Source organism: Rattus norvegicus, chromosome 2, assembly GCF_021556685.1.
Source record: "Rattus norvegicus strain SHRSP/BbbUtx chromosome 2, alternate assembly SHRSP_T2T, whole genome shotgun sequence".
Classification (NCBI taxonomy): Eukaryota; Metazoa; Chordata; class Mammalia; order Rodentia; family Muridae; genus Rattus; species Rattus norvegicus.
Genome location: NC_141535.1, coordinates 40,238,853 through 40,258,942, shown reverse-complemented (window position 1 = coordinate 40,258,942; position 20,090 = coordinate 40,238,853). Strand labels below are relative to the sequence as shown.

The following is a 20,090-nucleotide window of genomic DNA, read 5'->3' as shown; positions in this document are numbered from 1 at the left end:
GACTTAATTACAGGGCACTGAACCCATCATCGCTGAAGTCATCCCTGGACCTCATCCGGCAACATCATGCAACTCGTTTCCTTTGAAGATGCACAGTCGTCCTCCTAGCTGCCTTCAGAAGGTGCCGCATCAGGACCAGAGGGTTCCTGTAAGCCAATCATTGGTGCCCTTTCTGAGACTGGCAGGGGCTCACAGCATTAGCTAGTGTCTACCTAGATCCTAGTTGGAGTCACTTTCTTCTGTGGGACAGACACATCACTTTGGCTCAGGGCCTTCATCTCCACTGTCGTGAAGTCCGTAAATCTTGTCTAGCTGTAGGACTGTGATAAAGACCAAAATCAACTTGGCCAACTTCACGATATCATGACAAAGGAAAAATATAGCCATACAAGGAAGATCCGTGGATCCCAGTTCAGGGATGATTAGGTGAAACACTGAGTATGTGGGGCAAGGAAAGAATTCCAAATGATACTACAATGGTTGACGCCAATGTGCGCATCTGTCAAGGCCCACAGACCCGTACAGAAGAGCAAACCCTAATGCAGACTATGGGTTTCAAACATATGTTAATAAGGAATAATAACCTGTTTCATTATGATAGCCTCACACACGTATAGAATTGATTTTAATCATATTTTCCCACCCTTACCTTCTTTCCCCCCACTCTATGAGTCCACTTCCCCTTCCCATCTATCTAAATAACATAGGACCTTGGCTCATGGATTGTAACATGTATACCATACTTGTGGGAGACGGTAATGGATGGAGAAAGAGAGGTCAGGTGTGAGGGAGCCACTGAGTACTTTATAAAACTGAACAGTGCTCTAGAGTATCCTTTGGAGGGAAACCAAGTTTTGGATAAGATGCATGAAAGTGCTTCTTAAGACCAGCACCCAAATGATCTTAGAGATTCTGACTGTTCATTCAGAAGCTTGTTAAGTATGTTCTGGGTCACAAAGAGCCCCACGTTACATCCTGATGGCATCTTAAGGTTCCTTGAACGTTCCCACCTTCACTGACAACTGAAAAGATTTCCACAAAACTTAAGCCATACACCAAGGTTCTGCCTCTTGGTACTGCCCAGAAGGGCTGGGGAGATGGGTTAGTTCATAAAGGGCCTGCTGTTAGAGCATGAAGTTCAGATGAGGTACGTTGGAACAAGGCTGTACTCAGGCACAGGGGAGGTGGGTGTTGGTCCCCAGGGCTTGCCCATCAACCAGTGAGTGCTGAGTTCACTGAGTAATTCTACCTCTAAAGCTGAGGTGAGGAACACTGCATGAAGATGCAGGACATTGACCTCTGGTCTCCATATGCATGTGCACACACAGATACATGCACACAGGTATACACACACACACACACACACACACACACACAAAGAGAGAGAGAGAGAGAGAGAGAGAGAGAGAGAGAGAGAGATGCTCAGAAGATGTTATCCTACAATAACCTCAAACACTGTGCTTTTTTACCCTCCGTCACCGACTCACACCCTGCCCTGAATTTAGCACTTGTATTTGACTAAAGGTCACATTTTTCAGCAGTGACAAAGCCACGAGAAGATGTAGGTCAGGTTTAGTGTCAGTTAGGTTGGAGGAACACTTTCTTCCTTTTAAACTGGAGAATGTCTGCACTAGGCAGGACTTCATACAGTGTCTTGCTGGAGGGCTTTAGCAAGAGGGTAGCTATGGCTGTAAGACACTCACCCCTCCAACCGTGTGAGATTCACAAGCAACAGAGGCAGAAAAGTGGGTAGTGGGGTCAGAGTTAGCCACGAGAACATAGTAACGGCAGGACAGGGGTTCACACTCAGAGCAGACGTTGCTGGAAGGTGTCCTCGGGTCCTGCCAAGTAGACCAGGCAGCTGAGTACAGCCAGTTTATTCTTGGGTAGTGGTGGTCAATTGCATTCCTTCCTGGGCAATACATGTATTTTTGACAAGAGCCTTCCAAGCATTTGACAAAGACTTTCAGTGTTCCTGCACTGCAATTGTTGGGACGCTGTGCCCACAGCTATTAATAAACTTACTATGAGCAAAAGAAATGCAGTCTGTGCTCAAATAACTAGGAAATGCCACACACGACAGACCCCTTTGTGAACAATTAAAATGGACACTCGTCCTTAAAGTCTCTCCGCAGCTGCCACTAAGAAAACCACTTAGCTTCATTTACTCCAATTGTCCCCATTTACTTGAGTATTAAATGATTTGCAGAACATTAGTAACATTTCTTTGAATTCCCGCATGGGAAAATTTGGCTTCAATAAAGGAAGGAAGTGGTTGTGGAAGTCATAGCCACCATGGCATGATGCTGGAAGGTTCTCATGAGGAAATGATGTCACACCAGCCTTCCTGGTTCACTGGAGTGTATCGCATATCTCACACCAGCCTTTCTGGTTCACTGGAGTGTATCGCATATCTCACACCAGCTTTCCCAGTTCGCCACCACAGAGTATCCCATGCACTTCACATGAGGACCGTGAACACATTTGCCCACATCCTGTGCTCACAACTGTCCCTCAGGATACACATTAGATCTTGTTATCACTGGGTGTATTTTAAAAGAACTCCCAGCCAGAGCCATACACAGCACAGTTCTAAATTCTGAGGTGAAAAACAAGGAGAAGCAGATGTTAGGAAGAGAAGGACAGAGAACAGAGTCTGTTTTGGTTTGCTTTGCTTTGTTTCGTGTGCCCAGAACAGGATTTCCCTGTGTAATGGCACTGACTGTCCTGAAACTCACTTTGTAGACCATGCTGACCTCGAACTCACAGAGATCAGGCTGCCTCTGCCTCCTTCCAAGTGCCGGGATCAAAGGTGTCATGGGTCACCACATCCAACGGGAACAGAACCTGATACAAGGATACAGAAAAACAAAACAGAGTTGGCATGTGTGGCCTTGCTCTCGCTTACTTTCTCTGTAGATTTCTATGCATTTAGACGCCAAGTCTGTAATGAATGATATTGGAACGTTAGAGTACTTTGAACACTAATAAGGTGAATGGTGTGTGCAGAGAAGAGAGTCAACTGTGCTACACAAGCTGAAAGATGTTAGTGTTAGAAGTTTACTCTTTAGCGTAATCGTTGAGGGCACTTTTCAAAACCACTCCCTATTTCAGGGTACAGAATGTCTGGTCCACCCCTTCCCCGAAAAGTCTAGCTAAGGAATGCAGACAATGAGTTTGCCATAGAGGACAAGAGCAAGTTCTGTCTGGGCACATGCAAGTCCCTACTCAAAGGGACCCCACAGCTGTCCCTTCTTGGTCCTGGCAGGGGAGGGAGCATTACCAAGATGGAGATTGCTATGAGCAGAATGAGGTTGGGCTACCACTCCCTTGGAGTCTAAATGAGGGTGAAAAATTTCTAAGACACCCAGAGGCCAAAACCCAACTGATGATAGAAGGAAGAAACCAGAGAGAGAACTTCACATTTCAGTAGCAAGCCGTATCAGAACATTGTTCTTTGAGGCTTTCACCTCCCTGGAAATTCCTGGTTTCAAGTAACTTTGGATGTGAGTGGCTGGTGAGATATCTCAGTGGTTAAAAGCATTTGTGCTTGCAGAAGACCCAGTTTCAGTTCCCAGCATCTACACAATAGGTCACAGCCATCTGTAACTCCGGTTCCTAGGGAGCCTTTTTCTGACTTCCACAGGTACCAGGCATGCACGTGGTCCACATACATACATTGAGGCAAAATACTCATATATATGTATATATTACTTATATTTATATAAAATACAAATATTTAAAGGTATATTTGGTTTTAAGAATACTGTTTGAAGGGGTTGGGGATTTAGCTCAGTGGTAGAGTGCTTGCCTAGGAAGCGCAAGGCCCTGGGTTCAGTCCCCAGCTCCGAAAAAAAGAACAAAAAAAAAAAAAAGAATACTGTTTGAATACAGAGAATATTGCATGAGATCTCAAGCATAAATTCCACAAGAGGGCTGGAGAGATGGCTCAGCGGTTAAGAGCACTGTCTGCTCTTCCAGAGGCCCTGAGTTCAATTCCCAGCAACCACATGGTGGCTCACAACCATCTGTAAGGGGATCTGATGCCCTCTTCTGGTGTGTCTGAAGACAGTGACAGTGTACTCACATATATACAATAAATAAATAAAGATCTTTAAAAAAAAATAAATAAATTCCACAAGAAAGTGACACATATCAAAACTATAGGCACCTCATAGAACACCATTACCAATGATCATGTCCAAAGACAGACCAAGACAAGACTATCCCATGAAGTGATTAGGAGCATGAACAGCACATGGGACAGACTTGGTATAGAATCTCAGCTCACCATTTAATATCTGTGCATGCTGCTAAAGTGTTAGCGGGCCATGCTGGACCTTAGCTTGCATCACTGGAAAGCGAGACCAAGAATCTTATCATCACATAGGGATTCGATGTCATGATATATAGATATATATGTTAACATAGTGCCCGGCACACGGTAAATACTCCACGTACTGCTGCACTTGTAAGAGTCAGGTTTCTCTCCAAGACTGGGCAAAGAGGTAAGAGGTGAACAGACAACAGGTAGGAGAAGAGATGAGGAAGGAGGCCGTGTTCACCTGCCCTGTGACTTGATGGGAAGTCTATAGAGCACTGGGACAAAGTTGGGAGGTATAGTGCTACCCTTTGTTTTGTCTCCAGCAGTGCCCCTCAACCCCCAAAGCTGCTAAGGAAAATATAATTATAGCAGGAAGCTTGAACTGTTCCCCACCCAAAATATCATTGCAGTGTACTTGTGTCCTTATCACAGCATTGAGCTGGTATGACCAGAAGGCCCTCAGGAAATAGAAAACCAAAGTGAGGTTAAATTTGGAGTGAGTAACTTTACAGGGATTATAACCAACAGCGTTTTATAAATGGTGGCCAGCTGCGATTTTTGTCACCAAATGAACCGTCTTATGACTGTTAACTTCCGCAATGGTCTCAAATAGATTCCCGGCTGTCTGCACTTCTCACAGTGTATTCCCAAGGCACAGGGTCAGAGCAAATTAGACAAGCAAGAGCCTTCCCCATGTCCCCTGTACTACTGGAAGCACAGGCTGGGAGTGGGGTGGGGCTGTCCCTAATGATACAGTCCCCTTCATTCTGGTGTGGCATGGAAACATCCACAGCTGCATTCAACCCATGGGACAAGAGGGAAGCCCTCAAGGATATTTTTATGAAACACAGTTATAAGATCAATGGGATAGTTTTGAATGAACTTGCTTACTAACGGGATTTTTTTTTTACAAGAAGAAAATAAACGAGAAATTAGCCCAAATTTCCCCCAGACAGATGTTTTAAAGAAATCCGAGCTTTCTAAAATGCTACTTAGAATGTTTTTCTAACTTAAAGCAAAAAATAAAAAACAGCAAAATTGCTCTTAGTTAAATGCTTAATGATAATTATCACCAATACATTCATTTCAGAGTAAATCTATGCCACAGTGGAATTACTTTTTGCATAGTGTCTGAGTACATTTATCAGTCATTAGAGTTCCAGAATTAAAGTACCCACACAGGAGGCTAACTTTATAGAGGAAAGAGGCCAGTTTTGCCCTTTTGTTATTTTATAAGAACCCCATATCGCCATGTCTTCTCTCAAATATATTACTTCATATTTGACCAAATGCTACTAACCAAAGAATACAATCTTTAATACATTATGCCTAGGGAAATAAACCCTGTTAATGATTCTGTTACGTCCCAGTTTCTAAGAGAATAGGGTAGGCTTAAGCCTAGGCCTTGAGGATGTTTGCACATGTCTAAGGGAATGAAGGGCTTTCTCCTTCCCTTCCTTCCCAGGCACTTGGGGAGCTGCAGGTTACCATGCAGACATGCCCAAGTCTAAGTCTACCACATACAACTATTCCTGAAAGTGGCATAGAAATGTCACAAAAAGACCTTGGTCACAATGATATGACTCTTAAGAGTCAGCCTCAGGCTCCCCAGGAACATGCATTTACCAAGAAGCACAAGAAAAGAACTGAATAGACAGGTGAGCAAGGGGAAGGAGCAGATGCCATGCTGAGGTCATCAAGGTCCTCCTGGAGCCTAAGGAAGCTCAACCCAGGTTGCCAAGGTTACCAAGCACCACAAATTTGGTTTTTTGCCCAGTCCACGACTGTGAATCAGATGTGGCTACTTGATCAAAGGTCACAAACTCTGCCAACCAAAGGTCAAGGCTCAAACTCAGGCCAAAGCTGTGGCTCAAGTGTGAAGACAGATGGACTGGGCTCACACTCCCTGCACACACTCCCTGCACAACCTCTACAAAAGGCTGGTGACCCATACTGTTGTACAGATAGCCTTGAGGCTAGACCTGCTGTCTGTCTGTCTATTTGTTTGTTTAAAAAGAAGAGAAGGCTCACTTACATCGGTCATTTGATGAAAGGGCCCCACCAAAACCTGCTAAAGACAACAATACATCCCCAGAGTGTGTTTTCATTTGTACATACAGAGTAGTACCAGGTGACAAAGGCAGGACAGAAGAGGAAGTTGCCTATATTGTTCAGAAGGGGGCAAGTGTTTTTAAAATGCATTTTAATTTTTTATACATTTATTTTTTATTTTGAGGGGTTTGTTTTGTTTGGTTTGGGGTTTTAGTTTTGTTTTGGTTTGTTTTTTGTTTTTTTGAGATAAAGTCTTCCCTGTGTAGCCCTGGCTGTCCTGTAACTCAACTCTAGACCAGACTGTCCTAAAACTCAAGAGATCTGCCTGCCTCTGCCTCTCTCCCTCTGCCTCTGCCTCTGCCTCTGCCTCTCTGCCTCTCTCTGCCCCTCTCTGCCTCTCTGCCTCTCTCTGCCCCTCTCTGCCTCTCTCTGCCCCTCTCTGCCTCTCTCTGCCTCTCTGCCCCTCTCTGCCTCTCTGCCCCTCTCTGCCCCTCTCTGCCCCTCTCTGCCTCTCTGCCTCTCTGCCTCTCTGCCTCTCTGCCTCTCTGCCTCTCTGCCTCTCTGCCTCTCTGCCTCTGCCGGTGTGTGTCACCATCACCCCACTTAAAGTGCTAGTTTTGGTCCAAGCATGCTACCAGCACAATAAGACACAACAGAATTTGGAATCCCAAACTACAGTAAATAGAACATGGGTCACACAAAATACCGAGGAGCTCCAGTAAGTCTCACTTGGTCACTGAATGGGAATATTTCCCAGAATCCTTCTGTCTTTGCTAGTTTAGCCACATGGTTGAGTTTCCACCTTGACATCATGACACCTTCCTACTCATTTTAGGGAAATCAGGCTCCAAGTGCCATTTATTTATAGACCACAGTACATTAGGATTTTGTGCTAAACGTCAGTGTGTGTGACCTACATTCAGACAGTAGCTCCTGACGTTTTCTCCCAGAAAGTTCAGGTAGACTGAGCTCTTACTTCAAGGACGACAGTCAGCAGCAGCAGCAGCTCTGAAGTTTCTGAAGCACAGAGCTTCGCTTTCTAAAGAAGAATATCTTTTTCAGCTCAATGTTGATTTTATCCTTTCTAGAAAAGAAAGCACTTTGGGCTCTGACTTCATTTTTGGTTTCAGGCCTCGTCTTTAACAGTTGAGCCATCTCTCCGGCCCATAGGTTCTGCCTTTAAAAGCAAACCTGGGGTTAGGGAGATGGATCAATGGGTAAAACATTTTTGAATCACCAGATCTCAGGAAAAGCTGAAGGCCCAGGGCACACATCTGTAAGCCTGTTGATCCCAGGGCACAAGGACTCTCTTGATGGGGTCAACTGGGCTGGTAGCCAGAGGTGACCAACAAGACATCCTGTTTCAACCAAGACAGAAGGTGAAGAACCAACATGCAAAATTGTCCTTCGACCTGCATCCCTGCACTGTGGCTTGTGTGTGGCTGTACACACATGCACATACATATCGTATACACATGAAGGAGGAGGAGAAAAGTCTTTTAAAAAGAGAAAAAAAAATCCAGGAAACCAGTTAAAGGGACTTAAAATTATAAAGATCTTTACTCTTTTTTCTCCAGTCCAGTTGTTATCCCCCTCCCAGTCTGCCCTCTGACAGTTCCTCATCCCATTCCTCCCAGTCTCCAAGAGGATGTTCCCCGCCCAACCCCACCCCACCAGACCTCCCATTGCCTGAGGCCTCAAGTCTCTTAAAGGTTAGATGCCTCTTCTCTCACTGAGGCCAGACCGGGCAGTCCTCTGTTGTATATCTGTCCGGGGCCTTGGACCAGCTAGTGTACGCTGCCTGGTTGGTGGCCCAGCATCTGAGAGATCTCGCAGGTCCAGGTTATTTGAGACTGCTGGTCCTCCTATGGGGTCATCCTCCTCCTCAGCTTCTTCCAACCTTTCCCTAATTCAACCACAGGGGTCCCCAGCTTCTGTACATGGGTTGGATGTAAGTATCTGCGTCTGTCTCAGGCTGACTAGGATTCTAAATACTAATCCTTGTCCCACAGTTGATCTCATATAAGTTGGTCCAGAAGCAGGAGTCTAAGGATCAACTTCCATCTCTAATGTCAGTGCCCTCTCCAAGTCTCAGCATGTGTTTGCCTCAAGCACATCAGCTGAGCTCATCTTGGACTAGAGCAAAAGTTGTAGAGACCAGCATTGGCTCAGGACACCCCAAAACCAGGTTCTCAGCAGAAAGGAGATTTAGTTGCCCCAGAGGGACAGAGCACAGGGAATAAGAGACAAAAACAGGAGATAGAGGATAAGAGAGATGGGAAAGGAAGCAAGGAGAGGGGGAAGTGATATTTGTACCAGAGAACAAAAGACTGCCTCCGGATAGAGAGGAGGCAAATCTAGGTTTATAAAAGTGCAAGGAAAATCCCTGTGTTAAGATGGGGAATTTAATTTCAATTGGCCATATTAATTAGGTGAGTCAAAGGGAGCTTTGGCTTGCTGGATTTCAGTACTTTAACAGCGGGGTCTTGGTTGTCAGGCTCAGGAGAAGGAAGTAGCCAAATAAGGGTGTCTAATTTTAAGGAAGTAATCTAATGGTTTTTAACAAGGCAGAGGGAATGGGAGGAAGGCAAAGCCTGCCAAAGCCATGTTTGCCTTCCTCAGACTGGCTAGAGTCCCTTCAAAAGCTACAAGGAAACCCTGGGAGAAACCCAGTTGGATATGCAGCCTCAGACAAGCCAAGTCAGAGGCAAGGGGGGCAGCATGCAATATCTTTTGGTGGTTGTTGTTCTTGTTTTTCCCTCTCGTTTGTAAATGTTTCATTGTTGTAATATCTGCATCACTTACAAGGTATGTGACAATCTAGCAGGGGTGTCATGACCATGGGGACTTATATCTCAATGTAGAGTAGCAATGTTTTAAATAAAGCCAAGATCCATTGGTGCTATGCAAAGCTTTGGTTCCAAAGGTAAAGAATATCAGAATATCGTGTTTTTAAAATGTTTATTAGAACTGTGTTTGAAATTTTTATGTACTTAGAAATTTTCTTTTCTATTTTTTTTTTTTTTTTGGTTCTTTTTTTCGGAGCTGGGGATCGAACCCAGGGCCTTGTGCTTCCTAGGTAAGCGCTCTACCACTGAGCTAAATCCCCAGCCCCAGAAATTTTCTTTTCTAAAGCACACTAAAATTATTTAACTGACGTCATGCCACACTTAGATATTTAATTCATACCCAGAACATAATTTATTAAGAATTTGCCTTCGTGGCTTTAATGGAATCAAACTCAATGATATTAAAACCAATAGCCATCCTTAAGTACACAAAGCCATGCGATGCATTGGACAGCACACAGTACACCTTCTGCCTTTCAGGCTGACTCTGGAATGGCTTAGCACAGTTCCGGCTCAGCCATGACCTCTGACCCCTGGCCTGACACATTTGGAGGGTTTTGTAAATGGCAGCAAAGCCTGCCTGATACCTGATAACATCTGACTCCTCAGAGTTCCTATTGCAGTTCCTTTGGGTATTGTCTTTCTTTTGATGGGAAGGTATCACTGTCAGACTGACTTCTGCAGATAATGTCTCTAGGGGACAATAAAACAAACTTATGATCTCACAGCAGCCATTATAAATCCACTGCACACATCACGGCCATTCTAGGACTCCGGTATGGCCTTCTAAATCAGGGTCTACTGTCGGAGAGTTACCATGCCCTGAATTCTTCCAAACTGTGCCTCTGCATAACTTTTGACAACATACATTCAACAAACACTGCTGAATGCCACCTCTCTACTAAATAAAGCAAAGCATACCAGCACAGCGACATTAACCAGCTTCATAGCTTCAGAGTAGCAATTAAATAAAGATGCATATCTATATATAGTTTTACTATAGCAATTGCTTCATAGAAATACCATATACCTTTTGTGACTTCTCACTTACGTTTGATGCTTTGCAAAATTTTACAACTAGATGATGTCTCTTTTAAAAATCAATCTATAAACTTGGCAAGGGGCTCATTTTTTGTGGGTGTCGAGATGGGGTCTCAAGGGAGTCCAGGCTGGCCTGGAAGTCTTTATGCAGCTAACTTTGAATTTCTGATCTCCCTGCGTCTGCCTCCCAAGTGCTGGGACTACAGCCCTAGACTACCGTGATCAGTTTATTTTTTTAAATGTGATGATGATGATGATGATGATGATGATGATGACGACGATCTGAGCGTGGGTGCATGTACGCCATGACACATTTGTAGAAGTCAGAGGCCAATTTCAGAAACACGTTCTCTTCTTTCACGTTGCCATCTGGGGATCATCCATTTTGTACAACAAGTATTTTTATCCACTGAGCCACTCGTCTGGAGCCATACCCAGTTTAATAGTGCTGGGGTTTGGGGAGAGTAGATAGGGCTTCCTAAATGTTCTATGAGTGCTCTGAACAGAGCCACCTCTGCAGCCCCCAAATCTGTGCCCCGACCTGCATTGTTTGGGGAGCACCATAACTGGGACAACAGGTAATAAAGGAACCACAGAGGAGCTGGGATCGAGAGTGCAGTGTGCTCTGGTGGAGATGTACCAGCAGCCCTGACACTCAGTTCTCCTATTAAACACAGCTGGGTGAGGCTAGTTGACAACTCTGGGCAGAGGTTCTCTTCAGAGAACCAGTCACAGGTCTAGAGGACAAAGCTGGGATTGACACACTTGCAGGATCTGTGACTATCCACGCTCAGGCCAGGGAAGGCCTTGCCGTTCTCATGGGTCTGAGATCCTGGGGTCCTTGACATAACTGCTTATGTCTACAATACGTATTCACTTGTTATTTCCTCCTGTCCACACAAATTTGTATTTTTTAAGCTTGTGGTTGTTCTCTCTCTCTCTCTCTCTCTCTCTCTCTCTCTCTCTCTCTCTCTCTCTCTCCCCCCCCCTCCCCCGCTAAGTGAGGCAATCATGCCTAAAGCAGTGACAGCTCACATGTTCAGTCACGAAGTACATGAGAGAACCATGTTCTCTCATACTGGGACCAGTTGCTCCTGCTACCTTGCCAAGTTACCTCCTGCAGCCAATATTCAGCCTAACAACATAGGATTCCAGACAGACAAACAGACAGGTAAAAACAGAAATGGAAATTTGTAGGTGAGAAGGTCAAAAAGGCCAAAAGGAACATGAAGGATGTATTCAGGGAAAAGGTAAATTTCCCATAAAGCAAAAGGCAATGACTTCGTCAGCCCCAACCACAGCAACTGAGCTATGGACCAGCAGGCCTGCCAAGGTGGTAGTTTGAGTAACGGGGAACACAGGGCTAGGGGATAGAGGAACTGCCAGCACGGGCAAACATCAGAGTTTGTCCAACCTGATCAAATATGGCCTAATAAGAATCAAGAAACAGATCCATACCCAGGATAGCTGCCACTGAGAAGACCCAACTGTAGAACAGACTACACGATTTCTTCAAAACCCAGGTAGCAAAGATGAACAGATACCGGTGCCAGCTTCACAACAACATGAATATTTAATGCTGCTGGGTTATAAACTTTAAAATGGCTAGACCTAGAAGCTTCATTATGTGTGTGCTCAAAAGCACGATTTTAGAAATGTCTTTCAAAAATCATTCGCTCAACCTCAAGAGGCAAAATCTGCTAAATCTGAAAGGTGAAATAAGAAGACAGAAAAAACAAACAAACAAAAAAATCTCACACCACAGATAAAATGACTCTACTCAAATATTGAGTAACTGAAGAGGCTGTAACAAGCATATGTATTTTAGAGACGTAATCAGTAATGGCTAACTCAGACCTATAATTGAGGTGAAGGTGAGGATCCTCCTAAGGGGACATTTTGTAATTTTGAGGCAGGCAAACATAGGAGATAGTTTAACTTGGGACCCCGTTTGGTTTGATTTATACATTACTCCCCCTTTTTTAATAATACACTTGGCGGCCTCCTTCCTTCACCTGCATGAACTACACACGTACCTTTCTCTAAACTAGCAAGTCCAGAACCCCCTAGGCTTCCCAGCTGCATCAGTTATACAAACTCTCACATCCGAGCAATGGTAGAAGTTTCTCTACCCCAGTAACAACCACGTGCGAGCAGCATCTATTAACCTATGTTCCTTATCCAGGTGCGAAGAACGGAATAGCCGATCTAGCTTGGACTGGTTTTGAGTGCATGCACAGCAAAGCCAAATTATGTGCTTTATTGATCTTTTGGCTAAGAATGCTGCTTGTCATTTTATGTCTATGCATAACTGGGCATGTGTATAATGAACAGATGCATTGTGGGAATATGCACAGTAGGAAAAGTATGACCTAATCCATAAATCAAAATAGAGAGCCACTAAACTGTGACGCCTATTAAGCAGCATCTCTTTCCTATAGGTAGCCCCTCCTCCCTTTAGACTGTATAAAAAGAAGTCAGGAGCCAGAGCCTGGGACCTGTGAGTATCACACTCATGTTACCCAGTGTGGATCTTGGCAGTGTATCCCTCTACAATATGTACTGTTGCCTTGCTCCAAATAAAATTATCTTCTTCTGCAAATTTTTATGCTCTTGTCTTTTCTTCCTTCCTCTCTTTCTTTTCTCCTTTCTCTTTTCTCTTCCTTCTTTCCTTCCTCCCTTTTAAAATGTGTATTGCTTTTGGCCTGAATGTGTCTGTGTGAGGGAATTGAATTCACTGGAACTTGAGTTACAGACAATTGTCAGCTGTCATGTGGGTGCTTGGAATTGAACCCTGGTCTTCTGGAAGGACAACCAATGCGCTCAACCACTTAGCCATTTCTCCAGCCCCATGCTCCCTTATTTTCAATTCTTTGAAAAAGAGGCCAGGGATGGAGAAACACCTGGCCCAGCCCCTGACCACTGGTTAAAAAAAAAAAAAGAGAAAAAAAAAGTATGTGTTTTTGGCTCTAACAATGAGTGAGGCATAACCAAACAGAATCAGGACACTAAAGTTGTCCGGCAATATTCAGTGTAATTCTGAAAACAAAGGACCGTCGTTACAGACAAGTTTTGACTATTATGTAGGTGAAGAATGCATTTATAGTAACATGAACCTAGAGTCTAACTTAAATTTACACTTAAAACTCAAAGTATTAGTGTTATCGTAAAATTATAAAAATGCTGTCTTTTATGCCCCACTATATCGGCACTAGATATCTTGCCAGAAGCACACATCCCAACTCCATGGCAGCCCAGTGTCTCTGCCGCCATACACTCTCCCAAACTCAATTCTCCACATGAAAGAACACACAACACCACAGTAACCTTTGATCTAATTGATAAGATATAATGGCCCACCTAAACATACAAAGCCCAGTACACATCCATCCCTTAAGAACATTCATAACAACCTGTAAAGGTACATCGTGGAATCCTAACGTTAGCCTCCATGTTCTCTCTCCCGGCGACTTTTCTCCCGTCTCCTCTCATCTTCGGTTCCTGTCTCCTCCTCTGCCTTCAAACTTTTCTCCCGCCCATCCTTCCTTCTTGTCCAATGACGGGCCTCATTCTATCTTGTGCCTGCCTCACCTGTGACATCATCCCACATTTCACCCCTTTTAAGTTTTCTAGCAATGCAGCTACCACATAAATGAATGGAAAACCAAATGTTGTCTCACTCATAACTCAGAGTGGAAATGACATTTCCAATGGTGACACCAGTTCAGCTGTGGAATTTGAGTTATTGACACAACATTGCTTTGTGCTGATAAATACGCTGCCTTTGTAGTTGTCACATTGATGCTATGCATAAATGTATCTGATTCTATTGAATATTTTATGTAAATCCTTTTCCCTACTTTTTCCTTGAACCTAGTATACTGCCTTTTAAAAGTATATGTGAGGTTCGATTACACTTGGTATTTGTTTTATTTTAGAGAAAAAAGTATTTTAGAGAGAAAATACTTGCAATAAAAGTGTTGAGACTGCTAAAATGCATCTATCTATATCTAGCTAAGATGTCTTGGAGTTCATAGGTGCTGGTGTTTTCCTAAATACTGGGACAATGTGTATGCTCTGCTTCATACTAGATATTACCCTGACACTGTCCTTCTATATCCCTTTTCTGCTGGTGTCAAAGTGCAACTTTATCTGACAAGCTATGTGCAGGGACCTGGAGAAATGGCTCAGCAGTTAAGAACACTGGTTCCTCTTCCAAAGGTCTTAGATTGGGTATCTTACAACCATTCCTAACTACAGGGATCCAATGCCCTCTGGAGAAACCTCCACATCCTCTAATCTCCATGGGCATTCATATGGTAACACAGCCAAGCAGTAGGCAAAACACTCATACACATAACAATACATGCACACATCTTGTTTTTAAAGAAGAAATGTAGCACATCTTTGCTGGGGAGAAAGGAGTCCTGATACTTGACTCTTGGAGGTAAGAGTCAAGGACAGATGGGGCAGATACTAGCACAGAGGGTAGTCTGCAGAACTACGAAGAAGAGGGCAATGATCAGTCAAAGCAAGATAGTCTATAATGCCCTTCCCATCCCCAACAGTTGCTTCTAAATTAAGGAAAAGGTTTAAAAGACGTATGGAAAAGATTCATTGCACACAGTAAAACAGGAAGTTGGATTTAACTACAGTTGCACTTATTTACAAGGCGGATCAATCCCTAAATCATTCTGCAGAGCTGATAACATTTTTAAGCTCCCTTGGGAGGCATTGAAAAGTCATTAAAGCAAAGGAATCCCATTAAGAAATGCAGTCCCTGTCCTTGGTGAAAAAGGAATGTCTCAACTCACAGATAATTTCCATACTTCTTTTGTAATAGCCATGCTAATTTTCTTTACTATTCTTTCCCTCCAGTATACACATCCTTAAACCTCCGAATGAAAGAAAACACCAGACATTTCTTTCAGAGTATTTTACAAACAACTCTTAACCTGCATAATCATCTTTTTTTTTTCTTTTTCTTTTCTTTTTTTCGGAGCTGGGGACCGAACCCAGGGCCTTGCGCTTGCTAGGCAAGCGCTCTACCACTGAGCTAAATCCCCAACCCCTCATCTTTTTTTTTTTTTTTTTTTTTTTTCCACGTGGAGAGGTTTAATGAGAGAAGAAGAGGAGAGGAGAGGAAAGGCCGGCCATGAGCACGTGGAGGGAAGAGGTGGAGGTAGAGAGAAAGGACAGGGAAGAGAGGAAGAGCAGGGAAGAGAAGAGAACAAAGAGCTTACCCCTCATCTTTTAACTATAAAACATACCCAAATTTGACTTAAGAATCAAACTGTACCATAAAAAAGGGCAACAGATAATTAGGAAATTTAAGTTGTAATTGTTTTATTACAATATCATCTAGAACCGTTAGAAAATGGGAAATGGGGCAGAGCGGCAGCTACAAGAACTTGTTAGACTTCCAAAAGACATGAGTCTTAGCACCTACATTAGGTGGCTCACAACCCCCTGTAACTCTGGCTCCCAGGAAGCCTGATACCCTCTTCTGGCCCTCACTGGCGTATGTATACATGGGGTAAATACACAGACACAGACATCCACAGGAGTGAAAGATAAATCTTTTTTAAGAATTGGAAACAACTTAAATATTCCACAACAGGAATACAGTTCAAAAGAATATAGTGTATTTGTAAACAGAAATCTTCAACATCCAGACCGATCCTCCAGAGTTGTTATTGTTTTAGAAGACATATAGAATATATTTCATTATGAAAATATTACCCAACTTCTTATACTTGATATTAGTCAAAAGGCCACAAAGTGAAACATTATCCAACTTATTAGGCTATATGTGTGTGTGTGTGTGTGTGTGTGTGTGTGTGTGTGTGTACATAGACTAGATAACAGATGCTAAAGTTAGCTCTCTTAAAGTCTAACCAATTTTTACAATTTTCCTGCCCCTCCCCACCCCTTTAAAAATTTTTTTCGTCACCCCTGTTCAGCTGAAAGAAGTTATAAAGAGTCATCAGCCCACCTCCCTAGGTTTGCAGGTCTAGTAATGGTTATTTCACAAATTATAGAAAAGTTGTCATCTTTAAGGGATAATTTGGGGATGGTTATAATTTTGAACAGTGAGGAAATAGGTAGAATTGATTGTATAGCCATAATCTTATTTATTTATTTATTTATTTATTTATTTATTTATTTATTTTTGGAGCTGGGGACCGAACCCAGGGCCTTGCACTTGCTAGGCAAGCGCTCTACCACTGAGCCAAATCCCCAACCCCTGTATAGCCATCATCTTATTTGGTAGAAATCTTTATAATTGATACATAGTTGAAGTTAAATTTTTTTACATTGGTACAGGATTTATTTTGATACAGATTTTAGGTTTTCATTGGTATACACTTTTATATAGATACAAAATTTGAGGTTAATATTGTTACTCTTAGATAGGCATTGTACCTATACGACTCATTTAAGAGTACAAAACTTAGACCCAGTCCTTTTATAACTGCTATTACAAACTGTTTTAGATGCTTAAACAATACGAGTTAAGGGCCAGATAGCAAACTCATAGTTATGTTGGATTCTGATTTAATTATAAAAGAGTCGGTTTTTTGATATGTTTCAATGAGATAGCTAAAGTAATCAAGGTATAACAGTTCATATTACCATATCTATATATCTATATCTATATATAGATATAGTCTTTTAAAACATTAGAAATGTAGGAACCTCCTGGGTCCCCTGCAGTGTTTGACCCCTGCTGAGCCCTGATTCCTAACAAAGGAATGCCCTGGCCCAGTAGTGACACACCTGGGCATACACCTGGGCGATGGTCCATTTGTTCCTGTCTTTTGCTCTCAGTCTTTGTTCCTGGGACTTGGGCTGGTCTTCCTGGATTTCTCCCCAGTAAATTTAGGGCACGTGTTTGGTCTTTTGTTCCTGAAGCCTTAAGCTGAGTTTTCCCACTGTGTTTCCCAGGATTTTCCGCCTAGTGAACTTGGGGCATATATTCGGTGAATAAAGCTACAGAATTGGCATTCTCTCTTAACACGAATAACCCACATATGTGTGTTTTTTAATCCTGCTTATGCCTGGATCTCGGTGCCATGTTGGTACGGGCATCGACATAGAAATCCATAGAATGTGACATTTAATGTTATTTAATCAATGTTGACAATACAGCATATCTGCTCCTGACAGCACTCCCTTCTTGGTTCAAAGAAGATATTGAACATTTTCACCTCCAGGCAAGGTTGCTTATTATGTCACTGGGCAGAAATTGTCTATTTCATCTGCAGACAAAATACTGTCCAGGAAAAGGACACCTTATGCAGAATAGCCAACTGTTAGCTCTGCCGATACAGGGTAAACAGTCCTTAATAATTCTGCTGTGCAGGGGTCTGTCAGATGATTCTGAGTCAGAAGGCTAAAGACTGACACTATAACATTTTGAGGAATTGGGGTGCTGTTCAGGTAGTCAACTGTCTCTACAATTGTTTAAGTTTGAGAAGCTATGGTTGGCGTTTCCTATATACCCAGGTAATATTTAAGTCATTCTCAGATTTCTGATGGAGATGAAGACTAGTTTTAGTCTCATAATCAAGCTCAAGTTGTTTAATATTGAGAGAGAGAGAGAGTTTATAGAGTGGATGACATGGTTTTCAGGTGGTGTTACAGACTAAAATCTAAACATAATCTAGGGATAGAATCATAACTCTTTCAGTTAGGAATGATGATAGAATATTAATTGACAAATTAGTCTAATTGACAAATATGATAGACTGAATACCATATATCATACTGTATAATTTACATTATTATTATGGTTTTGTTCAATTTATGTCTGGAAGAAGTTTTGGGTTGTTGTTGTTTTGTTTTGTTTTGTTTTTAATTTTTATTGGACAGAAAAGGTGAGGTGTAGGGGGAGGTTCTGATGCTAAGGTCCTGTTCCCCAATTGGTTCTTGATCTGTCAGAAAAGAAAGCCATGGGCCAATTGCTGGGTGGAAGGTAGAGCAGGACTTCTGGGTCCCTGGAGGCAGGAGGGAGATGCAAGGAAGGAGAACGGAGTTCGCCATGCTTTGGAGAGAAAACTGGGAAACCATGTAAGATCTCAAAATTGAGCAGCCATATAGGCTGCTCCTACAGGCAGGCAGGTGGTCAAGGGAGTTTAGCAACTGAAGCTTAGGGCAGGTGGGAGAGACTGAGACAAGAAACTGATAAGGGCATGCTTTTCCGGGCGGGAGATGGTAGCACCCAGCAATTATGTATGCCGAGAAGGCAAATGAAATTGAACAACTGTGTGTCTGTGTCTTTTATCTGAGGATTCAAGAGAAGCGAGGAGGGGACTGGTAGCATGGCCAAATCAGAGCAAAGGCGGGTAGAGCATAAAATTACATGCAACATATACACACCAAAATGCTTTGAATCAATGTAAAATTATTTTGGTAACAACTTTGAAACGGGACTTGCCTGTATGATTTTAGTTTTGTGGAGACATACCATCTTAGGATAGGAACAACAACCTTTATTAAAATTAAAATCATGTTGGAGAGACCTCACCGCCTGATCAGGTGGGCACTCCTGAGGCTGCAGAGCGGAGGAGACCACCAACACTGCCCACCCCTGCCCACATCCCTGGCCCAAGAGGCAACTGTATAAGGCCTCTGGGTTCCCGTAGGGGAGGGCCCGGGAGCGGCAGGACCCCTGCGCCTGAGACACTGCCGGAACCTGAAGGAAACAGACCGGATAAACAGTTCTCTGCACCCAAATCCCGAGGGAGGGAGAGCTGAACCTTCAGAGAGGCGGACACGCCTGGGAAACCAGAAGAGACTGCACTCTGTGCACATCCAGGCGCCAGAGGAAAACACCAAACGCCATCTGGAACCCTGGTGCACGGAGGCTCCTGGAAAGAGCGGCCCAGATCTTCCCGGTTGCTGCCAAGGCGGAGAGGACTTAGGCAGTACCCCACGAGCAAACTTGAGCCTTGGAACTGCAGGTAGGACCAACTTTTCCCTTGCAAGAAACCTGCCTGGTGAACTCAGGACACACAGAGGCAAAATTCCTCTAAGGCCGGGCACTTCCTGTGTTTATCGGAAGTCCCACACCGGCGGATCCCGGACCGCAGCAGCTCTCTGCTCCCAAACCCCGTGGGAGAGAGACCCCACCGCCTGATCAGGTGGGCACTCCTGAGGCTGCAGAGCGGAGGAGACCACCAACACTGCCCACCCATGCCCACATCCCTGGCCCAAGAGGCAACTGTATAAGGCCTCTGGGTTCCCGTAGGGGAGGGCCCGGGAGCGGCAGGACCCCTGCGCCTGAGACACTGCCGGAACCTGAAGGAAACAGACCGGATAAACAGTTCTCTGCACCCAAATCCCGTGGGAGGGAGAGGTGAACCTTCAGAGAGGCGGACACGCCTGGGAAACCAGAAGAGACTGCACTCTGTGCACATCCAGGCGCCAGAGGAAAACACCAAACGTCATCTGAAACCCTGGTGCACGGAGGCTCCCGGAAGGAGCGGCACAGATTTTCCCGGTTGCTGCCACAGCAGAGAGGACTCAGGCAGTACCCCACGAGCAAACTTGAGCCTTGGAACCACAGGTAGGACCAATTTTTCCCCTGCAAGAAACCTGCCTGGTGAACTCAAGACACAGGCCCACAGGAACAGCTGAAGACCTGTAGAGAGGAAAAACTACACGCCCGAAAGCAGAACACTCTGTCCCCATAACTGGCTGAAAGAAAACAGGAAAACAGGTCTACAGCACTCCTGACACACAGGTTATAGGACAGTCTAGCCACAGTCAGAAATAGCAGAACAAAGTAACACTAGAGATAATCTGATGGCGAGAGGCAA

At 43.8% G+C, this 20,090-nt stretch overlaps 1 long non-coding RNA gene across 1 annotated transcript in view; it reads right to left on the bottom strand.

Annotated features, from left to right (window-relative positions):
- The window catches only part of LOC102546512 (uncharacterized), a 47,423-nt gene that overhangs the window by 7,018 nt on the left and 20,315 nt on the right, over positions 1-20,090 (bottom strand). Inside the window, exon 2 of the long non-coding RNA XR_015673891.1 lies at positions 2,739-2,847. This is a non-coding gene — a long non-coding RNA (uncharacterized LOC102546512). The remainder of the gene's footprint in view (positions 1-2,738; positions 2,848-20,090) is intronic.